The sequence below is a fragment of the Nicotiana tabacum genome, chromosome 17 (assembly GCF_000715075.1).
Source record: "Nicotiana tabacum cultivar K326 chromosome 17, ASM71507v2, whole genome shotgun sequence".
NCBI lineage: Eukaryota > Viridiplantae > Streptophyta > Magnoliopsida > Solanales > Solanaceae > Nicotiana > Nicotiana tabacum.
The window spans coordinates 111,846,747-111,855,206 of NC_134096.1; positions in this window are offsets into that span (position 1 = coordinate 111,846,747).

An 8,460-nucleotide genomic window follows, 5' to 3' on the forward strand; every position below is an offset into this window, starting at 1 on the left:
CGTAGTCATTATACGTCACCTTGCGACGCACAGGGTGTAACAGGCAGGTTCGAAAGCTGAGGTCGAATAATATTGCTTCTGTGAAAATTCAGTGGAGGGGTCAGCCGGTCGAGGAGGCAACTTGGGAGACCGAGCATGATATGAGCAGCAGTTATCCTCATCTTTTCACCACTTCAGGTATGTCTCTATGCTCGTTCGAGGACGAACGATTGTTTTAAGAGGGGGAGGATGTAACGACTCGGCCGGTCATTTTGAGTGTACTAGCCCCGATCCCCTATTTACTATTTTTTCCATATCTGTTTCTACTTATGTGATTTGCCGGGAGTTCTTATTTTTGGTTTCGGAGTATTTTGGGATACTTAGTCCCTAAAATAGAAGCTTAAGTCTTAGGATTTTTCGTAGTCGTAACTATGTGAAGATGACTTGAGAATGGATTTCCATCGGTTCCGTTAGCTCCGTTGGATGATTTTGGACTTAGGAGCGTGTCCGGACTGTAAATTTGAGGTCTGTAGCTAATTTAGGCTTGAAATGGTGAAAGTCGAATTTTTGAAAAGTTTGACCGGGGGGTGACTTTTTGATAGCTGGGTCAGATTCCGATTCTGGAAGTTGAAGTAGGTCCGTAATGTTGAATATGACTTGTGTGCAAAATTTGAGGTCAATCAGGCATGGTTTGGTATGATTCGGCGTCGTTTGTAGAATTCGGAAGTTTAGAAGTTCTTTAGGCTTAAATCCGAGTGTAATCGGTATTTTGGTGTTGTTTTGAGTAATTCGAAGGTTCGACTAAGTTCGTATTGGGTTATATGACTTGTTGGCATGTTTGGTTGAGGTCCCGGGGGCCTTGGGTAGATTTCGGGTAGTTAACGGGCTTGATTTTTGAGTTGATGAAGCAGTTAAAGAGTTGTTGCTACTGGTGTAACCTCACCTATGAAGTGGGCACCGCAGGTGCGAGCACGCAGAAGCGTGGCATGAATCGTAGATACGGGCATGGCCATGAAGGACGGGGGTCACAGGTGCGAAGAATTTCCCGCACCTACGGCAGCGCAGATGCGGACAAGTGAACGCAGGTGCGGGGGCAGCTAAGAGAAAGTGACTTCGCAGAAATGAGGCCAGGGCCGCAAATGCTCGTTCGTAGGTGAGGAACCTGGAGCGCAGGTGCGGGCCCTGGAGGTGCAAGTGACTTTCGCAGAAGCGACATTTTCACCGCAGATGCGGTGTCGCAGGGGTTCGCGATTTTAGTCTTATTTCAACATTTTGGACTCGGACTTAGGCGATTTTGGAGAAGATTTTCGAGGTAATTATTGAGGTAAGCTTCTTGTACTCGTTTTGGATCATAAAACTTGTTTCCCCACTGATTTTTCCACCTAATTAATGAGATTTTGAAGTGAAATTTGGGGGTTTAGGGCTTGAGAATTGGAGAGTAGATTTTGGGGATTTAGATGACCAAATCGTGTCGGATTTTGATAAATTTAGTATGGTTAGACTCGTGAGTAGATGGTGTTCATATTTTGTGACTTTTGTTAGATTTCGAGACGTGGGCTCGGGGCCGGCTTTTGACCAATTTCGGATTTTAGCTTGTCATTTCGTATTTTTCTTATGGAATTGATTCCTTTAGCCTATATTAATTATCTCGTACTGCTTGTGGCTAGATTCAGGGCATTTGGAGACTGATTCGGGGGGCAAAGGCATTGCGGAATAGGATTTTGCGCTGTTTGAGATAAGTAACAGTTTTAAATCTGGTCCTGAGGGTATGAAACCCCGGATTATTGGATTATGTGAGTATTTTGGAGGTGAAGCACATGCTAGGTGACAGGCATGCGGGCGTTCACCGTAGGAATTGGGACTTAGTCCATTCCATGAAACTGTAAAGTTGAATAACTTATTGCTAGCTATATGCTCTTCCTGTGTTATAGAAATTTTGCTGCAAATCATGTTAGAAGTCATGCTTAGGTTATGTGATGGTACTGTTGGGACCTGCAGAGGTCGCGTACTTGTTGAATTACTTGCTGATTGTTGTCTTGTACTCATTCATGGTTTTACTTGCGTATCATATCTCAGCCTCTTCTTGATTCTTGTTGATACACTATGTTATCTTTGTATGGGACGATCTTTGTGATTTCTGAGAGCTCGAGAGATTAGAGAGGTTGATGACTGAGTGAGGTCGAGGTCATGTCTGTGAGGTATTGATTCTATGGCACGTGAGGTGTCCGTGCAGCACGTGAGTTATCTGTGCGGTTTCACATATTGATATTATGGCACGTGAGTTGTCCGTGCAACACGTGAGTTGTCCATGCGGTTCCACATATTGATACTATAGCACGTGAGTTATCTGTGCAGCACATGAGTTGTCCGTGCAAATATAGCGCTTGGGCTGAAAGGATCCCCTTCGGAGTCTTCACACCCCCAGTGAGCGCAGGTACCTATTGAGTGTGAGTACTGAGGGCTGAGAGCCGAGTGATTTGAGTTGTTGTGACGAGTTGAGTGACTGTTGCCCTGAGAGGCTGTACTTGCTTTTTTATTTATTGATGCACTTAGTTGCTATCTGTCATTGTTGTAAAATTTCTGAAAGATTCTATATCCGAATTTACCTACACTGTAACTGTATAAAACTGATTTGATTTGAACTACTGGATTCGAAAGCATGTCTATTCTTTGCTAGTATTATTGAAAATGAACTGTATTTGTATAACACGTCACTACCTTCTTAGTTCCTTTTTTATTTATGTTACTTGTTGAGTTGGTTGTACTCATGCTATACCCTGCACTTTATGTGCAGATCTAGGTATATTTGATCACGGAGGTCATTGAGTTCGTGCGCGATCAAGCACCGGAGACTATAAGGTAGTTGTCGGCGTCCGCAGACCTTGTCTCTCCTTCTATGTTTTCCTTCTTTTTTGTATTGATACTTAGACACTGTTTTATTAGACTGGACAACTAGATGCTCATGACTCAGTGACACCCCGATGTCGGGCTACTTTTCTGCACATATGTTTTATTTGGATTTTACCCCTATTTTTATAAAAAAACTCCGGTTATTTTAAATGTCTTAATTCATTTCTGTTAGATTTTGAAAGTGTTTTGAAAATGTCGGCTTGCCTAGTATCACGATAAGCGCCATCACGACGGGTTAGGTTTTGGGTCGTGACATTGTATAGGAAGGAAAAAAGGGATTTTTACATTCCTATACTATATATGAAACTTTATTACCCTCCCTAATCAAGTTTTAATTTATTTATATGAGCATATACAATTTGCCAATTATATACAAAAATAGATTCAAATGAATATCCCTTTATATTAGGAATTGAATAGGGAATCCCCATCCCTACGCTCTCTCTCTCTCTCTGTCTCTGTTTCTCTCTCTTTGTTTCTCTCTTTTTCTCCTTATTTGTTCTTTTCCCAATTTTCTTCCTTCGTTTTTCTCTGCTTTTCATCTTTTTTTTCTCTAGGAAATTTATCAATGAATTTCAATTGTTACAATATAGAGTTTTAACTTAGCAATTTTTTTTTCATGTTGCACAATTGGTGTTCGAATTGAAATTGTCAATCAATAAAATTTAAAGGTATTTGATTCTCCACCATTGACAACCATTGAAAAGCTACGAAGCTTTGAATTCAAATTTGGGTTTTCAAAAACCATTGTTTGTTTGAATTGGGTATTGTTGCAAATAATTAAAAATATTTTTTGGAGTTTATATCTCAATTTTGAGGGTATTTGGTGAAGATAAGACTTGATTTTGGCCGAATTGCAGAAGAAGAAGAAGAAGAAGAAGAAGAAGAAGAAGAAGAAGAAGAAGAAGAAGAAGAAGAAGACATGACATACAATATACTAACAAAATTGTATTAAAGTTGTATGTAAATTGTATTCTGTTGTACTTATATATTTTTTATTTGAATATTGTATGAAAATTAAAAAAAATAGTTGTATAATATATGAATTATTGCATGAAATTTATATTTAAGTTATAAATACTATCTTTTTACATAAACTTGTTGATATGTATCAAAATTGTATTAAGAAAGGAATTTTTGATTGAAATTTCCGAGAGAAAGAAGAACACACCACATATAAAATATATACAAATCATATACAAAATACATACAAAAGATATATTGTATAAAATTTGTATGAAAATTGTATTTAAGTTGTACGGTGTTGTAGTTGTATTTAACCGGGTTAAAATGATGTATGAAAGTTATGGATAAGTTATAAAAAAGTTGTATACTATATAATTAGTCGTATAAAATCTATTTTTTGTTTATATATTGTTATAGATGTATCAAATTTGTATTAAAATTAAATATTCCGGCATTCGGAATTCCTTTTGATAATTAAACTAAAGAATTTAATTAGTTAAATAAATTAAATTATTAGTTCAAATAAAATATTATTATATTCTTTGCTAGCACAGAGGATATATAATTAATATTGTGGACAAATTAAAGTTTTCTATTTGAAATAAAAAATTAAATTATATATGTTGGTTGAAGTATATATGTGAAATATATTTAGCACTCACAATTAATATTTATATATATAATAGTTGTATGCAAAATATTAGTAAATACTCAATCCAGTTTGAAATTGGATAGTTGTAAAGTAAAGGACGTGTAAGTCAATCCAATTTTGAATTAGATTGTCGTGAAAATCTGTCCATAAGGACATTCGGCATCCGGCAGAATCTTTCCATTAAGAATGTGATTCAATGTTTCCGATTTTTCTTTAGAGAGGAAGTAAATCTTAAATAATACTTTCCTCCTTTTCATTTTACATTAATACTACAGTTAAGTCACTATGGGAAAGAGAAGAGGAGGAAAAAAGAAAAATAGTGTAATTGAATTCTCTAATTTAAAGCACTAATAAATGATTATATGTGGAGAGAGGAGGCAGAGAATAATGAAAGAGGAGAGGAGAAAAAAAAGGGAAAAGGTAACTAAATCTCCTAATTTAAGGCACTAATAATAGATTGCATATAATTTGTAAGTAATCTTTGTTTAGGATGGATAATATACAAAACTAGGATAATTTTGATAAATAAGATTCAAATATTGCATATGAAAGGAAAAACTTCCTTCTTGAAATAGCCCAAAGAAGTAATTTGTAAAAGGCTGGCCCATTAGACCAATTGATATGAGGATTTCTTTTAAAAGGATAATCTATGTGGTCTACCTATTAAAAATATCAGTTAACTCCATATACTTTTAAAATATTTATTTTACATGCTATACCTACTTTATAAAACTTTATTTACTTCTTAAATCTTTAATATCATTATATGCCATTAAACATATCCCATCTTTTAAGGGACTATATTATCTTTCACTCCAACTTAATAAATTCCTTAAAATACTCCATCATCCTACGGAATTAGGATTATATATTTTCACCAGAAAAATTCCAACCCTAATAATTTCTCTTGTTCTAAAAAAAAACAACCCTCTCTATTCTTTTCTATGACACGGGGACGCAGAAGGAAGAAGAATATTTAAATGGAGCATTTGTTATGTACAAGACATTACCTCTTTACCATTTATTTGTCAGATGAAGTGTTTCATCTTTTTTGTTTTTCTCTTCTATCTATGTAATCAAAAGAAAAGTTAAAATAACGTAAAAATATTTTAATTTGGGATACAGTATCTAAACTAAAAAAAATATTAGAATATACTAATATTCAAACTAATATATACACCACAATATTCTAATGAAAAATACAATATTCAAATCAAACATGCCATAATATTCTAATTTGGAATACAATATTCAAACTAAACATACCACAATTTTCTAATAGAATACGATATTCAAACCAAACATACCACAATATTTTAATGTGGGATATATTATCCAAACCAAATTAAACGTAACAAATTACAATAGATTAATGAAGAATATAGTATTCAAACCAGCATACCATAATATTCTAATAAAGAATACAATATTCAAAATCAAACATATCAGAATATTCTAATTTGGAATACAGTATTCAAACCAAATATACCACAATATTATAATTTGAAATACAGTATTCAAACTAAATATAACGTAATATTCTAATTTAAAATACAATATTTAAATCAAACATACTTTTATTTTTTTTTGTTGTGTATATATTGTTTTACTTGGAATATTAACATACTTTAATAGTATATAATGACTAGTTTACTGTATAATGTTTTATTGGATACAAGAAAATAACGACAAAGGCTCCCATAATAAATAAATAAATAAATACAATGGATAATATTTTTTTTATGCTTTAATTTTATGTCCAAGTTTAAAATGGATGTAGTAAGATTTTGGATTTGCTTCGTATATATAATTTCCTTTAATTTAGGCGACAAATTTGTTAGGTAGGCGACTAATTGAATATGTGGAGTAATTAATTAATGTGTACTACATGTAATTTTATAACTGAAATATATAGTGTTAAGTGTTCTTTAGAGGGTATATGGTGTAAAGTTCCCTTTTTAGAAAAGCAAAAATCTGAACTATATTTTGCGAAAAAATTGCAGCTAACGATGTTTAGATTCAATAGAGTTCTTGGGTAGAAATAGAGCAAATAATGCAATGATGAAACTGTTAGGATTTAAGGGCAATATAAAACTTGAATCACACGAGAATATTTCCTCTCTGATTCTAGGTTTGCTCATAAATTAGAATAGCCATGATATATAACTTGTAAAAGGCCAACTCATGGAACCACTATGTAAAAGGCCAATTATATCCCTTCCAATTTTGAACAATTCAATGATGGAGAATGGAACAGATTGACAACATAAACAAGCTAAAGCCTCTTTAGCTATTTGGGTACAAAGAAGAGCTAACCAGCTGAGAAATCAATGTCTAAATTCTATATACATAAACCAAAAAAACCCAACTGGAAAACTCAAAATGTATGCTTAGGTACCCTTGATAATACCATAGAAATTGGCATTTCTGATATCTGCACCATCAGGTTAAGAAGAGCTAGGACGACACGTTTGAGTTGGTGACACAGGTTAAATGACTTTGCTGATGGGGAGGCCATGGATTTCGTTCCGGTTGACATGGTACAGGAGCAGGATTAGCAATAAAAGTTGGGATGTCATCTCCTGGCATCAACACTGAAACTTCCCTTGCATTTGTAGATACCTGCAGAAGCAACCAAAGGTTTCAACATGTTATGTATATATGTACTACCTCATGCACCGTTGGCCTTAAGAAGAGTGAATCCAAACAACTAGCCTCCCTCCTAGTATGAACATAAAACAACCGCGTTGCAGTGGAAGTAAACTAGATGATAAGAGACATAGATCAAATTGCAACTTATAAAAAGACATTATCACATTTTAACAAGCTCTCTATGTCAGCTAATCAATAATCACATCATTCAAACTTATTTGGAAAATCTACTACATTGAGTCACCGAGCAAGCGATAGACTTTTCTTGAAGCAGAAGAAGACATTTGCCAGGAAAAGGAGTTCTTTTTCTTCCTCACTACTATCAGATCATTCAAAGTTTTCTGCGTGTCATAACAATCTATATACTAACGGATCCTGTCCAAATGAATGCATGTCATGTATGGTAATGGTAAAGCAGAAGCAGTCATCTTTTGGATTGTCAAAAACTGAGCTCAGCTAAGATTTGACTATATTCCGTGTCTTCCCATTTTGTTGGAGGGGTTTGAAGGCTGAGTAAGATGGAGAAGACAATCCTATTCATATATCCTTAATGTTATTTCAAGCTTTCCCATTCTTAGTTATGTTAATCCAAGGGACTAGTGTTTGATCTTATATATGTAGGCATGCATTTTCTGCTGGAAGAGATGGACATGCATGTCATGTCAAAGGTTTCTCTATATACCAATCAAAGTATCAAACAACAAATCACAGCTAAATAATTGTTGCTTTATGGGGCACTAAAACACCCAATAATTGTAGGCCAACACAGCTCTGAACATCACTATGATAATACAACACGATACCTTTTGCTGCACTTAATTAGTTTTTTACATTTCATTTTCCAATGTTATTTGTGGAAGTCCAAGTACCTATCATTTGTCTACATTTCACATTGTGTTTTAACTCCAGGGCTGAGTGTTTTATTTTATGGGGTATAAATATGAGTGCTTTCCAGTATATAGAAATCCCCCAATTAACCCCCACAAAGGTCAAGCATTGGGAACTTAGTATCTAAATATAAATGAAGCAGGCTTAGCATATTAAGCCTGTATGTGCATCTGTAAGAACTATTAGCAGACACTAACAATAGACTAATCATTTTAAAAGTTAATAAAGTTCCATCACTAAAAAGGCACTAGGATTAAGAGAAAGAGGACAAAGTTCCCAATAAAGGTAAAAACTTGCGGTTTAATGATCGCTTTTCTTACTATGAGAAAAATAGAAAAGTTCATCCGACGTTATAGCTTAGCAATTTAGAAAAAAATTGCTGAGATGCCGAGGAGAAGGAACTGTTCATTATG